This window comes from Ahaetulla prasina, chromosome 11 (assembly GCF_028640845.1).
Source record: "Ahaetulla prasina isolate Xishuangbanna chromosome 11, ASM2864084v1, whole genome shotgun sequence".
Taxonomy (NCBI): Eukaryota; Metazoa; Chordata; class Lepidosauria; order Squamata; family Colubridae; genus Ahaetulla; species Ahaetulla prasina.
In genome coordinates this window covers 23134174-23154733 of record NC_080549.1, presented here as the reverse complement: position 1 = coordinate 23154733, position 20560 = coordinate 23134174, and the positions used below count along the sequence as shown (strand labels likewise).

General features: G+C 39.2%; 1 protein-coding gene across 8 annotated transcripts in view; it reads left to right on the top strand.

Moving 5' to 3' along the window:
- The window catches only part of ZC3H12B (zinc finger CCCH-type containing 12B), an 86604-nt gene that overhangs the window by 27610 nt on the left and 38434 nt on the right, over positions 1 to 20560 (top strand). For 4 of the 8 annotated variants that reach the window (XM_058196595.1, XM_058196592.1, XM_058196590.1 and 1 more), the window contains one exon: positions 19617 to 19682. The gene's annotated coding sequence lies outside the window, so the exon portion shown is untranslated. Of the gene's footprint in view, positions 1 to 4687; positions 4758 to 9487; positions 9538 to 19616; positions 19683 to 20560 lie in introns of those variants that run through there. The other 4 variants (XM_058196593.1, XM_058196598.1, XM_058196597.1 and 1 more) reach the window with 4 other exon arrangements.

The following is a 20560-nucleotide window of genomic DNA, read 5'->3' as shown; positions in this document are numbered from 1 at the left end:
TATATAACTCAAAATAATAAATTCGAAAATCTTTTCTCCTTAAATTGAGAACATGCAGAGTTGGGAGGATGAGCATGAGGAACTAAGGGACATGAGCTTTTTCAGGTGCGCTCAGGTGGCTCAGGGACAATGGTCCCCAGTGGAACGGAAGAACAGCATCAATTGGCTAGAGTTGAGGGCTGTACGCCTTGCCCTCTGACATTTTTGGGCCACAGTGACAGGTCAACATAAGCTGATCCTAACAGACAATATGGCCACGAAAGCACATATTAATCGAGAGGGAGACACTATATTCAAGTCCCTCATGGACGAGGTGGAGAGGCTGATGAGCTGGCCAGAGAAGTATACACTATCTCTGAAAGTGGAGCACATCTCCGGCAATTTCAATATTCAAGTGGATTGGCTGAGAAGGGCTCAACTCAATCCTGCCGAATGGTGCCTCCATCCACAGCTGTTTCAGAAACTGGTGAGGAAGTTTGGCCTGCCCAGAATCAACTTGTTTGCCTGACTGAACAACAGGCAGCTTCCGTGTTTTTTCTCGTGGTTTCCGAGCCTGGGAGCGGAGGGTTGCAACGCCCTCCGATGTCCTTGGCCGCAGGGACTGCTTTATGCATTCCCTCCCATCCCACTCATCCCGAAGGTAATCTGAAAACTGTTAATCTAAAAAGCAGAGGTCCTTCTGGTGGCTCCTCTTTGGCCCTGCTGTCCCTGGTGAGCCTCTCAGTGTCCCGACCCTGGAGGATTCCTCAGGACAGGATCTCTCTCAGCCAGGGGGTCATACTCCATCTGGAACCCCAGTGGCTCCAGTTGACTGTCTGGCACTTGAGAGGATCCTCCTGAGGAAGGATAACCTTTCAGGGAAGGTGATACAAACCATACAGGCGTCCAGGCCTTCTTTGACGAACCGGATTTGTAACACTTCTTGGCAATCCTTCTGTCTGTGGTGTTCCAAGAGGTTGGCCCCCACGACTTTACGTCGGCAGGTTGCAGCCTTGTCTACTGTACTTATCTGTGACTCTCACCGGATTCTCTCTCAACATCCGAGATTTCGCTGTTTCCTCCAGGAGCTACCAATCTTCAACCCCCGGTGGTGCATCGCTATCCAACGTGGGATCTTCCCTTACTCCTTCAAGCTCTTACAACTTCGCCATTTGAACGGCTGGGTTCCATCAGCCTCTGATTCTTGACTCTGAAGGTCGCCTTTCTCCTGGCAATTACATCAGCCAGGAGGATCTCCAAACTGGCGGCTTTGTCCATTCAAAAGGACCTCTGTATTTTCCATTCAAACAGAGTTGTACTGCGGTTGGACCCCTCCTTTCTGCCCAAGGTGATCTCTTGGTTTCACTGTGCCCTGGAGCTCATTCTGCCTGATTTCTGTCCAGCTCCCCACCATTTGCTGGAAGAAAGATGGCATACCTTGGATGTGAGGAGGGCCCTTCGCAAGTACATTAAAAGGACGGCTTCGTTTCAATGGACAGAAACTCTTTTTGTAGCCTTTCACCCTTCATCAATGGGCAGGAAGGTCTCCTCGACAGTGGGCCACTGACTGAAGGCATGTATTTTAAATGCATATGAACTCAAGGACAAACCCTTGCCTGGATGGATTTTAGCTCATTCAACTCGCAGTGCTGCAATGCTTGGGCTACTCAGGTTTTCGTCAGCGACATTTGTGGGGCGGCCACCTCTTCATCGTTTTCACCATTTGTAAGACACTGCAAATTGGACAGCTATGCCTTGGCTGAGGTGTCCTTTGGATGGCGGGTGTTGCATAGTGTACACTCCATCCAGGGCCCAGGGATCAGTCAGCCTCCCACCCAGGGTCCTTGAGCTTGGGTATATCCCGCGGTGCGAGGATAATCCATCCCGCCCTTTCGGCATCATGATTTTGGCCAGGGTGGGTTTCTTCTGTTTCCTTTCTGCAGATTCTCTAGAGGACCGCCCCTTCATGGAAAAAGACTGAAGCTCAACCAGCAAAGGAGGCGTGGTTAAAGATTTAGAAAAAAATTTACACTCGGTCTCTGGCAAATATATGAGAGATGACCCACACATGGATTATCCTCGCAGCACACCGAAAATGGACGCTCAGGTAAGACAACATCCGATCCATGGAGAAATGACACACCATGCAGTAGTGTCATGGGGTGGTGTTTCACAGGATGGGGGAATATGCCCTTGTTTTTTCTTTAACATGTTCCTGTTTTAGCTTTTTTTGCTACACCATGCATTTTTTAATTCAGGAAAAATGTGCTGCAAATGTTTAGCAGTGTGGCTAGAAGAGCTTTGATATTAAAGAAAAGGGGTATGGGCCCCTCTGGCCTTAGGAGCTGAAATTTCCCACGCTTATTATAATGATTGTTTCACTTGTATCAACAGGAATCAATACTTCTTTAATTATGTAAACTATACCCAAGCGTTTGGATGATTTTTATTGTATTAAGGTTTTTTTTCTCTTGAATATCAGGTTGATGAATGTTATAAAGGAGAGTGTGCCTACACTGTGCACACCAAACAGCAACATTATACTGAAGTTTACAGCTAATAGTCTAACACTGTTGTTTTGACAATGTTTATAAATTTTAGGGATGTCAAAGAGAGCTTTAAATGCTTACCTTGCTTTTGGAAGTTGTATTGTAGGAAACTGATAACACACTTCTTTTTTAATGACCCAGCTCAATGTTTAAATTTCCTATAATCCCCATAACATTTTGAAAGATGGATTCATGTTCTTGATGTTGATACTATCGCCTTGCCTGTTGTGGCTCTAAGATAATGCCTTGTTGATTTCCATGTATTTGATGCTGCATGTGCCACTGAAATAATATGAGATCGACCTGTTCCAGTGGAATATTTGGTTCTGATATTTGATCCCTGCAGGAAGTTAAATGAGATTCCTTGCTTCTGATGAACTATAGGAGTTTTCTTTTCATTGCTGTTGTTTGGGAGTCAAATCTTGGTTTTCGAACTCATCATGAGAAAATGCTTGTCCATGTCTCTGAACGAACAAGAGGGCTTTGAAGCACCCTTTAATCTGTGCTGTTTGTAAATTAGATGGATTGGTGGGACCATTTCTTGATACAACTGCCTGAACTAGAAATAGAATTGTGTGTAGAATCACGATGATCAACTGCTATGTCTTAACTTTTTTTAAAAAAACTGGAGTGAAAAACATACTGTTTTTAAATTTTTGATTTTGTTATTTCATGGTGCATAATTGCCGGCAGGAGAGCCAATGTGGTGTGGTGGTTAAGGCACCAGGCTAGACACACAGAAGACAATTTTAGTCCTGTTTTAGGCTTAGAAGTCAGCCGGGTGACTCTTTTTCAACCCTGAGAAGACAGCAAGTCAAAAAACTTCTGCAAATATTGCTGATAAAACTGCAAGGAATACATCAGGCAGTTGTTGTGAGCCCTCACTTGCTCTTATGTTGCAATAAATTAATAAATCATAGAAAACCTTTTTAAAAAGCTTGTATAGCAACTTTGTTCAGCTATGTGACCAGAACTTAGACCATTCTAAAATACATGTTTTCTCTGAATTGCATTAGCAGCCCCACTAGTCAGTCGTGACTCTGGAAAAGCAATGTTTAGGTAAGGATGCCTGGTTGCTAAGCAACGGGCAGCAAAGGCTTAAACACTTAAAGCTATAGTGCAAAGTTTTCACTTCAGATGATGATATTTTTGCAGATTACAAATGAGAAACTGATAGTACTGGATAGTTTTCTCCTTAAATTGCTTTGTGTATATCTGTGTCTGTATGTGTGTGTGTGTTGTATTTACATCAGTATAGCTTTACTATAATGAAGTTTAAAATTTGGAGGGTCTTGCTGCTCTCTAAGCTAGGTGGTGTTCTTGCAGATGTTTCATTACCAAACCAGGTAATACCAGTTTTAAATTTCGAATTTTTACTACACCACATGACAAATTAGCATTATTTACAGATCTTTCTGCTCAGATAGCAGCAGTAAGAATCCAATCATAGTCTCCCATTGAATCCGACTATAGTTTCAGACAGGAGAAAAAGGACATCTTTGTTATAAGATAATACATTTCTGGGTAATGTATTTTTTTCATTACTTTTTTCCTGTTCAGAACAGGAAAGATCTTTTCAGAACTTTTAGTCAGGAGAAAGTTACTGTTTTCAGCAACAATCACAATCTTAATCTCTTCCTCATGTAGTAATAACCGCGTTTAATTTTTGATATTTGGATGTCAGTACTATTGATTGTGTTGCCAAAATATGATGTTGCACAAAAGAGATGCATTAGCATGTATAGGAAAACTATGGTTAACACAAATGCAAAAATGTACACATACAACCTTCAAGGGGGGAAAAGTCCCTAATATGGGGAACTCCCCAGTCACTCCAATGACTAAGGAATACTGTCCCAAAGAGGACTGGTTGTGATTTCTCTCAAAATGTAAACCACTTCAATTAATGGCAATAAAAATCATATAGGACTATTTCCACATAGCCATGTGTTTAGAGGCAGTGGTGATTTTCACATGAAAGTACTCCTCAGTCCTGGTGGTTTTTAAAGGAAAATGACACAGCTAAATTTTCTTAATAGCTTTCAGAGTTGACAACTACTTAAAAAAAAAAGGAGATAGAAACTCCTGTGAGTCATGGAAGTGGGTGTGTTTCTGCAGAGAGCAGCTTTCATAACTCACCCAGTCCCTCAGCAGAGTCCAAAGAGTAGAAAACTGCTATACACACTATTTTTGCTGAGAACATACCTGCATTAGTGGTGTGGATGACAGGTAAGCCACCTGCTTCCTTTAAAGAGAGTTATGAGTATCTAGCCGCACTGCCTTTGGAGATCCATTTTTAAATTTGCTTTGTTAGCTTTTGAAATTTTTTTTGGGTGTGTGTGACAGTTCTTTTAGGTGCCTCTTCTTTATACTGTAAGGATATGTGTAATTCTCCCCCACCCCCATGATCTCATGGGATTTTGGGTCCATCAATGTGGTTAGAGATCTGAACGAAGCAGGAAAAAAGGATTTTGGAAAAATGTGTATATTTTAATGTTCTGAGGTTGATTTTGAAGAAAGAAATTTCTGAAAAAAGTGTATACCTTTGCCTCTGCTATGCCTTTTAGAAGAGTTGTAGCTGTGAAAATAGTTTGCAAAAAAGGCAAGGTGGTAGGAGAAAATATTTAAGCCTTCATCTTTCAAAGATGTGCTCCTCTGATGGTGACAGTTGCTTTTATTCCAATGAGTACATTAGGTCGGAAAACAGATACTATCAGAAAAGATATTCATGGGATTAGAACAGGTAAGTAACAGAATTAAGTGCCTCTTGTTAAGGTTGTTTTGCATTAAAGAAACAAGTTTTTCATTTTGTTAAGTTTTAAGGAGTTGCTTGTCCTGCATTTTAGGTTGTGGAACTCTTATAACAAATAAGGGCACATGCAAAGTTCACCAGTAAGAGCTTATAACTTTGATTACAACTGCTTATTTAAAAAAATGGCTGGGCAGGTGATACGATAATACCTATTCAGTAGATTCAAGGTTCTTATCTCTGTGATATATTTCACACTCTGATATATTTCATACATAGTAATCTACACAGGTTCTCTTTTATTGCTTTTAATCTGTTTTGTTTTGTTATTTTGTGCTTTCTATATTTCCTGGGCTTAGAATTGTGACTGCAAGTTTTTAGGCAGAATATTTTTTATAACCATATAAAAATAACACAATGCAGACAATGCTGATTGAGCTGCTGGTTTTACATTTTTCAATTAGGTACGTCCTTTTGTAGGATACCTTTTATTTATAATTAGCTGCCTTGATATTCAAATAAAGTTTAGAAATGTCACCAATAATACAGAGTCTCAAATATTCGGAGACTTGTGAAGTTTTTTTCCGTTCAAAATACACTTTCAGAGGATGCCAAAAGGATAGGATTGCACAAATAGGGTTGGTTTTTTTTTCAGGGAAGAAATCCAGTAATATTAAACAAAGGCAGAGACTTTTTGCGGTACTTCTCCAGAAAATGTGAAAAGAAAAGTACCCTGCTTTTGCTGGAGGAGAACTCATAAAATTTGTAATCGACACCTAAACTGGCAGGAATAGCCAATACTCCAGCAGATATTCTCAAGATACAGAAGGATCATGACAGACTTGAACACTGGGCTCTATCTAACAAAATGAAATTCAATGTAGAGAAAGTAAGGTTTTACATTTAGGCAAGAAAAACCAAATGCCCAGGAATAGACTAGGTGATACTGGCTCAATACCAGTAACTGTGAAAGGGATACTGGAGTCGTAGTGGACAATCACTTAAATATGAGCCATCAGTGTGCTGCAGCTGCCAAAAAAGCCAACACAGTCCTAGGCTGCATTAACAGAGGGATAGAATCAAGATCACATGAAGTTCTAGTACCGCTTTATAATACCTTGGTAAGACCACAGTTGAAATATTTCGTCCAGTTTTGGTTGCCACGCTATAAAAAAGATGTTGAGACTCAAGGAAGAGCGCAGAGAAGAGCAACAAAGATGACTAGGGTACTGGCGGCTAAAACATATGAAGAACTGTTGCAGGAATTGGGTGTGTCTAGTTTAATGAAAAGAAGGACTGGGGTGAGATGATAGCAGTGTTCCAATATCTAAGGGGCTGTCACAAAGAAGAGGGGGTCAACCTATTCTCCAAAGCACTTGAAGGCAGGACAAGAAACAATGGATGAAAATTAGTCAAAGAGAGAAGCAACCTAGAACTAAGAAGAAATTTCCTGACAGTTAGAAAATCAAACAGTGGAACAGCTTGCCCTCAGAAGTTGTGGGTGCTCCAATATTGGAGGTTTTAAAGAGATTGGACAACCATTTGTCTGAAATGGTATAGGGCAGTGTTGGCGAACCTTTTCAGCACCAAGTGCCAAAACAGAAGTGCGCACACACATGTGTCCCAGAAACCTTAAGAGTAGCTGCCCGGTGCACATGCAGTTCCAGTTTCCGGTACACACATGTTTTCCGGTTTCTGGTGCATGAAGTCCAGCTGGCCGGTTCACATGTGTGCTGGAAACCAGAAGAGTAGCCCCCCCAGTGCACATCTGCGCGCTGGGAAGATGATCTTCCAGTTTCCGGTGCATGTATTCACACCAGCCAGCTGGTCTTCGTGCACGTATGCATGCCAGAAACCCAAACACCAGGTGGCCGTAGCACATGCGCGCACTGGAAACTGGAAGAGCAACCACCCGGTACGCACATGCGGCTGCTCTTCTGGTTTCCGGTGCTCCTGCTCACATGAAGACCAGCTGGCCGGTGTGCCAGAACCCGGAAGAGCAACGGGTTGCATGCCCAGAGAGATGGCTCTGTGTGCCACTTCTGGCACACGTGCCATAGGTTCGCCATCAGGGGTATAGGGTTTTCTGCCTGAGGTGGGGGCTGGACTAAAAGGTCCCTTCCAAGGTCCCTTCCAACTCTGTTATTCTGAGTTGTGAGAAACTATTGTACGCTCCAATCTGTGTGTACATGCAGTGATATTATAGTTTGCATATGAAAATGTTGTCATAATCTATTTAACAATGTTAGTTTTAGTTTACAGGAAGATGCCAAGAATCGAAGCACTAACCAGATCTAACTATTCCCACAGAGACCTCCTATATATTTGTATATATATTGTTGGAAACCTTCATTGTTTGTTCTGTAACATTTTTCACTCTGCTAGAGAGATTTGGAAGTGATTTTGAACTGCACAAGCACAGTTCCTCTCTGCTATTAAAAGAGACACAACTTTTTTCAAGCCTTAGAAAAGATGTGACCTTTTCAACCAATTGCAGAGCTGTGTTGTGTTTTCAAATTCTGAATAATTTTTGAAGCATATATAACCCTTCTGTCCATGCCTTAGGTCCAGGGTGCATTTTTCTTAAACAGATTTTATCCTGTGCTTCAAATTGCTTGACATAGTGTAAGCCGCCCTGAGTCTTCGGAGAAGGGCGGGATATAAATAAATAAATAAATAAAAAAAAGACTTGTTTCCTTTTTTTCAAATAGCATTTGAGTTTATTTTATGTTATGTCTATTTTTTAATAAGTTAGAAATAGAGGAACCTCTGTGAAAGAAAACACAGAAATATGCCAATGAATTGGGACACTTAATTTAACAACATCCTCAAGTGGATACTTGTCCAATATTTAACAGAAAGACTTCCAAGAAGCAACGGTGATTAGTCTTTGTGGGCCCAGATAGGAAACAACTCTTAATGCTGCTTCTCTGTAATTTAGAACTTCCAACCCAAATAGTCATGTTTTAGTTTCATTAACCATAGCAGCTGCTAAATTATGTCCCATTAACTCAAATGAAATTTTAGCGCACTTGATTTTTTTGGATTTGTGACAGTATTTATAGAATCATAGGACTGAAAAGGACCTTGGAGGTGTTCTAGTCCAACCCCTTGCCCAAGGTAGGAATCCTTATACCATCCCAGACAAATGGAAGTTCAGTCTTTTCTTGAAAACCTACAGTAATGGAGTACCAAGAGGCAAGCTTTTCAATTGATTAATTGCTCTCACTGTCAGCAAATTCCTCCTTAGTTCTAAGTTGGATCTCCCTCTGACCAAACTTCATCCATTGCTTCTTGTCTTGCCCTCAGGTACTTTAGGGAACAAATTGACCCAGTCCTTCAGGTATTGGAAAACTACTATCCTGTCATCCCTCTTTGTTAGACTAAACATACTTAGTTTCCTTAGCAATTCATCGTTATGGTTTACCCCTTATATTTGATGTTCTTTTCTGCTCTCTTTCTATGGCCTCAGTATGTTTGTTCGTTTGTTTTTTGATATTGTGGTGACTAGAACTGGACAAAGTATTCCATGTGTGGCTTCATCAGTGCAGTATGCGGTACTATCACTTATTGTGATTTTGATGCTATTCCTTAGTTGATGTAGCCTAGGACTGCATTGTTTTTTTTGGCAGCTGTAGCATACTGCTGTCTCATACTTAAGTGGTGGTCTATTAGAACATCTAGATCCCCCTCACATGTACTACTGTTGGGTCAGGTACTGTCTATTCTATACCTGTGCATTTGGTTTTTCCTGCCTAAACCACCAGGGCCTCTGGTGGCTCAACAGACTAAGCAGTCTGTTATTAACACAGCTGCTTGCAATTACTGCAAGTTCAAGTCCCACCAGGCCCAAGGTTGACTCAGCCTTCCATCCTTTATAAGGTAGGTAAAATGAGGACCCAGATTGTTGGGGGCAATAAAAGTTGACTTTGTATATAATATACAAATGGACGAAGACTATTGCTTAACACAATGTAAGCTGCCCTGAGTCTTCGGAGAAGGGCGGGATATAAATTCAAATTTTTAAAAAAATGCAGGATCTTACTTTTCTTACCACTGAACTGCATTATAATGGATAGGATGCAATACTCAAGTATGTCAAGATCCTTCTGAATTTGAGTCTTATGTTCCAAGGTGTTAGCAATTGCCCCCAGCTTGGTGTCATCTGCAAATTTAACGAGCTCTCCTTCTATCCCCTCATGTATTCTAGATCACTTATGACATTGTTGAAGAGTACTGGCCCCAATACAGAATCTTAAGGTACCCCACTGCACTTTTTCCTTCATGTAGAGATAGTTCCAGTAAGAACCATACGCTGATCCAACTGGTTGTGGTATTGTCTATCTCACATTGTTCTGTCTTACCAAGAAGCAGGCTGTCATTTACTTTGTCAAATGCCTTATTGAAATCCAAGTATACTATATCCACAGTGTTTCCTTGATCAACTAATTTAGTCATTTTATCAAATAAGGTAATAATAATAATAATAATAATAATAATAATAATAATAATAATAATAATAATAATAATAATAATAATAATAATAATAATAATAATGTTTTAATTTGTATACCGCCCTTCTCCTGAAGGACTCAGGGCAGTGAACAGGCAAATAAAATACAAACAGAAACATACACCATAATTAAAACAACCTTAAAAAACTGATTCAAATTTGCCAGAAAATTTAAAATAACATTACACCCCATAAAATTAAAGAAATTTAAAACCCATCAAAGTTCAATTAAAATTTAAAATTTAGAATTTAAAATCAGGCCAGTCCAGCCATATGAAATAAATAGGTTTTTTTTTTTTGTAAAAAGTTTTATTTTCATTTTCCAACAACCTATTCAATATACAGTCTCTTATTCAACATTAGTCATTAACTTTCATTTGTTACTTATTCGGACCTGCCCAGCTACCACTTCCTTCCTTAACAAACCTTTCCTCCTCCCTTCTCTACTTTCTTCTACTTTCTTCATCCTTCCTCTCCTTCGCTTTTCTACATCCTCTCCTCCTTCCCTACTCTTCTCTTCCACCCTTTCTAACCCTCTTTCCCTTTCTTCTTCCCCTCCTTTCCCCCTTTTCTACCTCTCTTTCCTACCTACTTTCTTCCTTCACTCACTCCTCTCCCTTTCCATTCCCTTCTGAAATGGCAGCTGAGCAGCCCCGCTTTCATTTCAAATTATTTCTATTTCTTAATTACATATCTTCAATCATTCCTTTTCATTTGTCCTTCATCTCCCCTCTCCCCCTTCCCTCCCCTCCCCTCCCTCCCCGAGACTTCCCAGAACAAAGTACAGGGTATAAAATTAACAATCATAAATTAAAATACAACATAAGTCAAATCCATAGTCACTCCTCTCTCTAAGACCTTAACTCCCCTTCCAGAAACAAAAAAGTACATTCTTCTTCCAGTCCATTATATATCAGTCCATTCCACTCCTAAAATCTTCAGAATCTTCCAATTAAATTAGTATTTCCAGTTCATCAATAAAATACATAGTTTTTAATATCCAATCTTCATCAATTAACATCAAATATATATCAATCCATTCCACTCCTGAAGTCTTCAGAATCTTATAGTTTTTAATATCCAATCTTCATCAATCAAGACCAAAACGATATTCCATCTTCCAGTATTCATCAAATTCTTCTATAATATACCTTTCTTCCTTAAACAATGTCCCAAATATAATTCATATTTCCAGTTTAAATTCTTAAATTTTTATCCAATCTCCAAAAATAAACAATATTCTATCTTCTCATATCTTTAATATCACTTACATAAATCAAATAACATTGCTAATATTAATATTTCTTCAATTTACCTTACGTCTGTCAAATAACATTATTAAAATTATAACTTATATCCAAAATATATCAATTATAACAATTAAATTCTATTTAACCAAATACCAACATTACATCCATAAATTTTTCTATCTGTCCTCCAAAGGTTAAACAATATTCCATCTTCCCATTCCTTTATACCTCACATATATCAAATAGTAACACCTTATACCCAAAATAAGTCAGTTGTAAAAATTAAACCGTATATATATATATATATATTTAAAAAAAATACCATCAAAATCACATCTTAAGCATTCTCCTTCCCCTTGTCTTCTATCTTACACATTTCCTTACACATTTTCAATCTCCAAAAATATCACTTACATAAATCAAATAACATTGCAAATATTAATATTTCTTCAATTTACCTTACATCTATCAAATAACATTATTAAAATTATAACTTATATCCAAAATATATCAATCATAACAATTAAATTCTATTTAACCAAATACCAACATTACTTCCATAAATTTTTCTATCTGTCCTCCAAAAGTTAAACAATATTCCATCTTCCCATTATCAAATAGTAACACCTTATACCCAAAATAAGTCAGTTGTAAAAATTAAACCCTATATATATATATTAAAAAAAGAAAATACCATCAAAATCACATCTTAAGCATTCTCCTTCCCCTTGTCTTCTATACACATTTCCTTACACATTTTCTTACACATTTTCCATCTGCTCACCAATCAGCTTAACATCTAACAATAAAGAACTTCCAATCTTTAATATATTGGTGTAAAAATCTCTTGTTTAAAAACTTATTAAGAAAAGATAAGCCTCCAAAAGTTCCTATAAAAAATAAAATAAAAAAAAATTCCATATTTGAAATGAAGAAGTTTGCAAGATTTTAATAGTTAGTTCTGTTTGCTTAAGAGCCATTCATAAACTGTAAAATCTACCAAAAAGAGAAAAAAAAAATTCAATAAACTTTTCTTCTTAAACATTGTGATAAAGAAAAAGGTAAAAAGAGAAAAAAATCATTAACAATTCTTGTTCATTCCATTTAAAAAAGTAGCTTGTTATGTTCTTCTTCCTTTGTCCTTTTATAGTTTCACTTTCCTTTGTATATTGCAAACGCCATTTTAAATCCACTCAAGTTGAAAGTTAGTTCAAAGGAAAGCTATTTAAGAGCTGAAGTTAAGATTTATTACTTGCAAATTCTTGCTAGTCCTCCTACTTTGTTCTGTCTGTGTTGAGTTCTCTTAGAAATAAATCTTGGCACAGAGATGGTCGCGGCTTCTCATTCTGTATAAACAGAAGCACCCTGGGCATGGAGCTTCGTCAGGCTAAAGGGGAGCTCTCACCCTTCGATCCCCTGGTTAAATTCCAGGGGCTCCTGGGGAGCTCTACCCAAAACCTGACCACTCTTCCCTCCCCCTTCACCTGGGGGAGAGAATTCCAAACCGTTTGACAGCCCATTTACGCTGTCAGGGACGGTTTGACGAAACCCAGGGCAGACGATCCCAAAGGAACGTCCACGAAGCCTGCGTTGCCAAACCGGAAGCCCCGAAATAAATAGGTTTTAAGTTCGCGGCGAAAGGTCCTAAGGTCAAGTAGTTGTCGAAGCCCGAGGGGAAGCTCGTTCCACAGGGTAGGAGCCCCCACAGAGAAGGCCCTCCCCCTGGGGGCCGCCAGTCGACACTGTTTGGCTGACGGCACCCTGAGGAGTCCCTCTCTGTGGGAACGTACCGGACGCTGGGAGATAGAGGCCAGCAGTAGACGGTCCCGTAAGTAGCCCGGTCCTAAGCCATGGAGCGCTTTAAAGGTGGTAACCAATACTTTGAAGCGCACCCGGAAAACAACAGGTAGCCAGTGCAGTCTGCGCAAGATAGGTGTTATGTGGGAGCTCCGAACCGCTCCCTCAATAACCCGCGCAGCTGCATTCTGGACTAGCTGAAGTCTCCGCGTGCTCTTCAAGGGGAGCCCCATGTAGAGAGTATTGCAGTAGTCCAGACGAGAGGTAACGAGAGCATGAGTGACCGTGCATAGGGCATCCCGGTCCAGGAAGGGACGCAACTGGCGAATCAGGCGAACCTGATAAAAAGCTCTCCTGGAGACAGTCGTCAAATGATCTTCAAAGGACAACCGACCATCCAGGAGCACGCCAAAGTTGCGTACCTTGATTTGTTTGGCATGATCTGCTTTTAACAAACCCATGCTGACTTTCTGTAATCATCTTGTTCATGTCTAGATTCTCAGAAATTTTCTGCTTGATTAACTTTTCCAGGATTTCCCCAGGTATTGATGTCAAGGTGATTGGTAATGTAGTTTCATGGGTCCCCTTTTTTTGAAGATTGGAAACACATCAGCTCTTTTTCAGTCCTCTGGCAGACCCCTCTTGCTCCAGGAGCTCTGAAAGATTCAACATGGCTGACTGAGGAATTCTGGGAGTTGACATTCACAAGTCTTAAAGTTCTCTGTCTTCTTTCGGGCTGTCTTAGATTTGCTGAACTCACTCTGTACTAGATACACTTCAGTGGCAACACATAGTTGATAAAGACAACCCCTAAAAACAAGAAGACAGGAAAGTGGAGAACCTGCAACCCAAAGGGCATGGGATTACATGCCCACCCTCAAAATCAAGTCTTGTTCTTTAGTCTTTGTCAAGATTTCTATCCTTTGAGCAAACTGCTAGCTTGGCTTCCCACAGTGTAGGAAACTCAGGCAGAGGAACTACAATGAGCCAAAGCCATTGACTACTTGGCAGAAGGTATCTTGATGATCTGCAAAATAGCAGTGGATTGGCTCAGCCTGAAAGACCTAGACTAGTGAATGAGATTAAGTTTTCTGCAAAGAGAAGGAATCTTACCAATGACAACCTTTAACCTCAATGTCAGGCTTACCAATGACCTTAAGAAAGGACTACAACCAAGTAGACAACTTTGAGTCTTCTCCTTGGTCTCTTGTTGGGAAGCAATAATCATTCTCTCTGCTCATCCTCATGTCAACAGGTTCTTCAGAGGGTCTGCATACTAAGACCAGCTAGTATCCACTAGTACCCATCATGGGATGATGCCCTAACCCAAATCCATGCTCAAAACCTTGCATGAGTCAGCCTCAAAGCATCCGGCATGGAAAGTGGTGTTCCTGATGGCCATAACCTCTGCCAGGCAGATATCCCAGATAAGGGTGCTCTCTGCCAAGATTTTTGCATCCTATGGTAGAAATGATCACAAAGCAAATCTTTGCATCTAAGTTGAATTTGGCCTCCTACCACAGTTAGGAAATGATCCTCCTCATCTATCATAATTCTAAAACTGAGTTAGAATATTTGAAATATTGAATAGTATTCCCAATCTCCTAGATTCCTTCCAGCAGCCCTGCCATAGACGTGTAAGGCCTCATTGTTCATGATCTCCAGGTGAGTAAAGGCCTGCCTCAAACTAGCCTATGATGCCCAAAATAAATGTAGTAAATGTAGTGAAATGTAGCACATTCCATTAGAAAGGTACACCTTCCTCACTCCCAGGAGACAGGCAATCAATAGAAATCTTTTCAGAACACAATGTGCTTTCTGGACTTCTGATAAGGATGTGTTGAATGAAGGCATATATAGCTGATTTTGACTGTGTTGTCAGAGAATTCTGGGCGTTTCTGAATTTTGGAGGATGAGCAAAATTGCTGTGTAGATTGCAGAAATATGTCAAGTCAAAATTCAGACTTTCTGTCTTGAATAAAAAAGGTATAATTGTAGTTGGGACTGCTAATGCAATAAGAAAAATCTAAAATTATAAGTTTGGTCGCCTGTTGACCGAGCAAGCTTTGTTTTTAGAAGTTCAAAAACAAATACTAGTATTTTTTGAAATATCTTTAGCAGACTCTTCACTGTTTTTCAGAAGTAAAGGGTTATTTTCATTGATTTCATAACAAATTAGGCAGGAGTTCTGTGTTTATAAAATACAATCTGATGTGCCTTTAGTCTTAGGTCATATTTAAGTGATCTTTTTTGGACTCAGTCCAAGTTCATGCTATTTCCAGACCACTGGAAAATCAGGTTGTTTATGAGGACATGTTCTGAAATTATATGGGAATGTGGAAGATTTTTCCTCACCTTATTTTTAACTTTTTATTCTTAAGTATGTTGGAAGAAATGTCCATCTGGGTTCAGTTCCAAGTGGGAAAAAGACACTGGAAACATGGAGACTGCTTGGAAAGATGGTTTAATGATGATCACATGTTCAAGGTGTTGGGTGAAGAACCAGAGAGGGAAGGAGAAGAGAAGAAGAGAAGAAGAAGAGGGGAGAAGGGCAGAAGGGGAGAACAAGATGCTGAGTGCCTGAGTTTATACTCTCTGTGGGGCCCCACCTTGGTGTTTCCTGTTCCTGTATAAGAAATGTACCCTGATTGGTTGTCAAACTCCCAAGTGGTCTAGGAGTCTTAGCTAACTTTGTAGGTTGTCTCTCAGGCTTGCTTGAGCCTTGCCATGTGGTGAGTTTCTGTTGCTATATGAGTCCTATTGTGTTGCAGATGATGGTCCATTGACAAAGGTGGGGGGGGATGAGTGAGCTTGGCTGAAGCCTTAATGGCCCATTGACAAAGGTGTGATGAGGCAGGAAGCTGCTTTGTCTTTAAAACAGGTTTCTCCATTTCTCATCCAGAGAAACACAATACTTGCCCTATTCAATATCCTCCAAAATATTTCATTCTTCTAGGAAAGGGGTGGGTGCTAACTTCCTACAAGTATTTGTTCCATTTTTTTTTAATCCTCAAGGTAGTCCTCTGTTTTCTGCTGCTAAAGATCTGAGCTCCATATTCCTCCAATTCTTGGCAGTGACTTCCATAGCTAGGCACTGATGATAATGTGCAGCAAAATAAGCCTTAATAATTGGGGAAAACAAAAGAACCCCAAATTGCTCAGGTTTTTTTTGGGGGGGAGGAAATAGTTGATTTATGTTTCGAACTGGTTTGCGCTTACTTTCAGTAAATCAATTCTGATCTTTAATTGCTAATAAAACATCTGTAGTTACTATTTATTTTTTTATACTAAATTTCAATGCTGAAATCTTAAATTTCTTGTTGATCTGTGTTAGAATGAGGATTTCCAACGCTGGTGTCTTTCCCTCCACCCCTTAAAGTGAAGGGGGGGGAAAAGGGCGGAAGAGAGACCATTCCTTTCTGTAACTCATATGGAAATTCTAAGCTGAGAATTCCCCTTGATTTGCATAGCTGGGCTAGAGTGCAAGACAAGGACTTTACTTTTAGTTTTCGGTTTCAGAAAGCATGTGAGCTATCATAATTTTAAAGTGAGAAGACTTCACATTGCAAAATAATTCCCAGGTTGCAAAACAGATGTCAGTAAACATACCAGTTTCCCTATTTTTCTTGAGTGGGGGGGGGGAAATACCTAAATCATTGTAACAGCAGTTCCTTCCTAATGAAGACTCCCAAAAGACCGGCTTCAGGTCATATATGGAGATTTTTGGTGAAGCCTTCTTAGTTTCTACTTAACATTTCAACCTTCCAGGATACTGTTTAGCAGACCTCAAAGTGGACAGTTGGGGAAAAGTGGATTTTTATAAACTCTGCTATGGGGTGAAAGGTTGCTGAACTTACATACATCAAAAGGTTTCAGGCCATTGCACAAGCTCTTGGCAAATACTATTGGTTTTTACACATTACAGTTCTTAATTGAAGAGGAACATCATTAATTAATTGATGAAGGACATCTCATGTATAACCTGTGTTTGCATAACAAAACATCTTTCTGTCTCTTTTTGCCTCATTTCAGTTTAAATTCTTCATAAGATTAGCCACTCTATACACTCTGGCTTTTGACACAGCCCTATATTTATTCTAGGAATACCTACCATTGAATTCAGTGGAATTTACCTCTGAGTCTGTGTGTAATATATGCATAAGATAGGTTTGTGGGTTTCATATATGATTTCCTGATCCTGAGTGTATTGACCAGTCATCTGATTGGTAGGCTGTTTGAGAGCAGTCATGTCAGATGCGAGAAACCAGGAACCAAGGTTTTTCAAATGAATTCAAGTTTATTTCTTACTAGCTCTCCACAAGAATCTGAACTACTAATAGTCAAGGCAAATTGACAGTAGGTAATAGTAAATGGAATTCAAGGAGGGTTGGTCTTAGATTTCTTGTGGGCACGAAGGGACTCCAGACTGATGACATGCTTGACCCCTCCCTTGAGAGTCATCCTGGTCACCTCCTACAAGTTGTAGCCTAGGGAAGGGAGAACACCAACATTAACATTAGAACAACAATCAAGAAGTAAAACAACACCCCGATCAAGGAACTGCCAAACAAGCTAACAGTAAACAGCCCAAACAAAGAACCTCCAAAACAATCCACACTGATGGGGCAAACCACTAGAATATAAATTAAAAGCAAACCCCACTCCTTACTAGCACTGATGATGTTACCTAGCTTGGGAAAGGAAACATCCAAGCTCAATCCTGAGCTACAAATGCTCTCCTTTTTCAGATGGTGTTCTCTCAGAACAGTGGAGTATGTACCTCTGGCAATTGATGGGTGAACTGTTGGTCTAGTCAGCGTATAAAAGTTGCTCCCAGCTATGACAGCACATCCCAAAGAAAAGAGGGATGCGGACTTGGATGCATAGCCCCAAACCCATCTGCTGGCCACCAAAAGTTGTCCTTTCATGTGAGCAATTTGATGCCCTTTACGTATTTTGAATTACAGCTTCCAGAACCAGCATTTGTGCTAGCCTAGGTGGTTGAAAATTGTTTTTTAACACATTGGGAGGGCATGATATTGCTTACTTCTTTGAGAACAGTGGTAGGTATTAAGCCTTTCAAACAACATATGAATTTCAAAAGGAGCTTAATGTCAGTTAATGTGACATGCTAGAGATTTAGTAGAATTCATTTTCCATTTTTGCTGAATGCTTTGTGAAAGTGTCATTGCAGCTTTAATCAGTCTATGGCCAGCTCTCTCTTTAAAGACCACAAGCAAAATAACAATTGAGTATCACTTTTTTGCTCATGTTTTTCTGGAGGTGGTGATTTAAAACATACTGAAATTTTAATCATAGATTCATAGGGCAGGAAGGTACTTTGGAGGTGTTTTAGTCCAACCCCCTACTCAAGGCAGGAGTCCTTATACCATCCTGGATAAACGGTTGTCCAATCTTTTCTTAAAAATCTCCACTGATGGAACCACCACAATTTTGGGATGTAAACTGTTCCATTCATTAATTGCTCTCACTGTCAAAAAGTTCCTCCTTATTTCCAGGTTGAATCTCCCTCTGATGAGCTTCTACCCATTGCTTCTTGTCCTGCCCTCAGGTGCTTTGGAGAATAAATCGATCCCCTCTTCTCCGTTACAGGCCTTTAAGTATTAAAAGACTATTATTGGGTCTCCCTGACCCTTCTCAGGCTTCATTAAGCTAAATGTAACCTAGTTCCCTTAGATATTCATTGTATGATATAGTCAGGTATCTCAGGTTACCTTCTGGAGCTCAGGGCAAATCTCACAGTACTCTTATAAGGAATGTTAGGATGGAAAATCATACCCAGTACAGTTCCATGTGCAGAAACTTGAATCTGAGTCTCTCAATCGAGTTTCCAATCACAATACCATACTAATGTGATAGGATAATTCAGGAGGTTTCCAAATTTGGCAATTTTAAGACTTGTGTACTTCAACTCCCAGAATTCCCTAGCCAGCATGGCTAGTGAGGAATTCTGGGAGTTGAAATCTACAAGTCTTAAAAGTTGCTAAGTTTGAAGACCCCTGGTAATGATTAGTACTCATTGATCGTTTCAGATGAATTTGTCTAATAACTTTTCAAAAAGTTTAAATAAGAGATTATGGTCATTCTACTGGTTAGCTTTGGGCTGATTACCTTGACTCTTCTGTTTGTTTGTTTGTTTGTTTTTAGCATTGTATGTGTTGTTTTTGTATTTTACTGTTTTATTTTATTTATTTATTTATTTATTTGTTCACACTTTTATACCGCCCTATCTCCCTAGGGACTCAGGGAGCTGTAAACCGCCCTGAGTCCTTCGGGAGAAGGGCGGTATACAAATTAAATTATTATTATTATTATTATTATTATTATTATTATTATTATTACTACTACTACTACTACTACTACTACTACTACTACTACTACTACTACTATTATTATTATTATTATAGCAATACCATTTGACGGCTCCTGATATTATTATTACAGAGGATGGAGAAAAATCTCTGCTTTTTCCACATTGTGCATTGTTTCCAATATCTCCATGGTGACCTACCTTATTAATGTATTTTCTGAAATCAAAATCTAATATTTCTTTGTAGGAATTTCTCCTTTAATATTGGCTAAAGCTTTCTTGCTCTACAATTTGCTTGAGTTACCACAAACAAGGCAACACATAGTATTTCTTGTCGTCATACTGTATACTTGCATAAAAGCATTACAGTATTAATAGCTTTGTTTTTCTGTCTCTTTTCTACTGATCTCTAACGTGTAATTTCCTTTTTATTTTTATCTTTTTGCAGCTGCTGAATACTGGCTGGGCAGTTTCTTGGAGCTATCCTAGAAAACAACTATCCACTTCTCCTTCAGTAAGTTTTAGCTTGGACACCTTCAGCTGATACATGAAATATGGGGAGTGGGGTTTGGTCCCAATATGTTATTGACTATTAAAAATTAACTAGTCACTAAGAAGGGATGGGAGAATATCCTAACTTACACTTTTCTACAATTGAATCACAGCTTCATTAGATTACTTGCTCGTATCTGCTCTTGCAGTAGCTTCCAACCAAATCCTAATCCTTCCAACCAAAAATATCAGTAATTTAAACTTGCAATTATTTGTATGCAGGAGTTACATTCAATAAATTATGGTTCTTCTTTATGGTTATGGATATCATTGTGTAGGCTACTGTTTAGAGATGAAAAGAGATGCATCTATATTTGGAACAGTTTATCTCCCATAATGCTCTTCTCTACCTATACACTGCTATATTTCTTAGGCTGAATCGACACTTTAATGCAGATCTCTTGAAAGTAATATTTCTATTTAGCCTTAATATCTTTAGCTTTTTTCCATCCCATTGATTTCAGTCCATGAACTTAAAGGTGGATCACACTGAACTATAGTGCAATTTGTTTGACATCAATTTAGCATGAATTCAAACATTGTAGTTTGTTGTTGTTGCATGTGAACCATGCCAGTTACAATTTGTTCAGTAACGGATAACTAATGGAATCATGGTTTAGTGCCTTGATTGATAGCATGGCTTGGAGAGTGTATGTGGTGCATCACATCACAACTCCTTATATTGATTTTATTGTCCCCCAGTAACAAGTTTTGAATCTGTGGATATCAGTTTTCTTTGTGTATGTGTACAGGTAGTCCTTGACTTACAATTAGGATCATAGTTTCCACTGTTAAGCAAACTGGTAGTTGAATGAATTGTATCCAATTTTATGACAATTT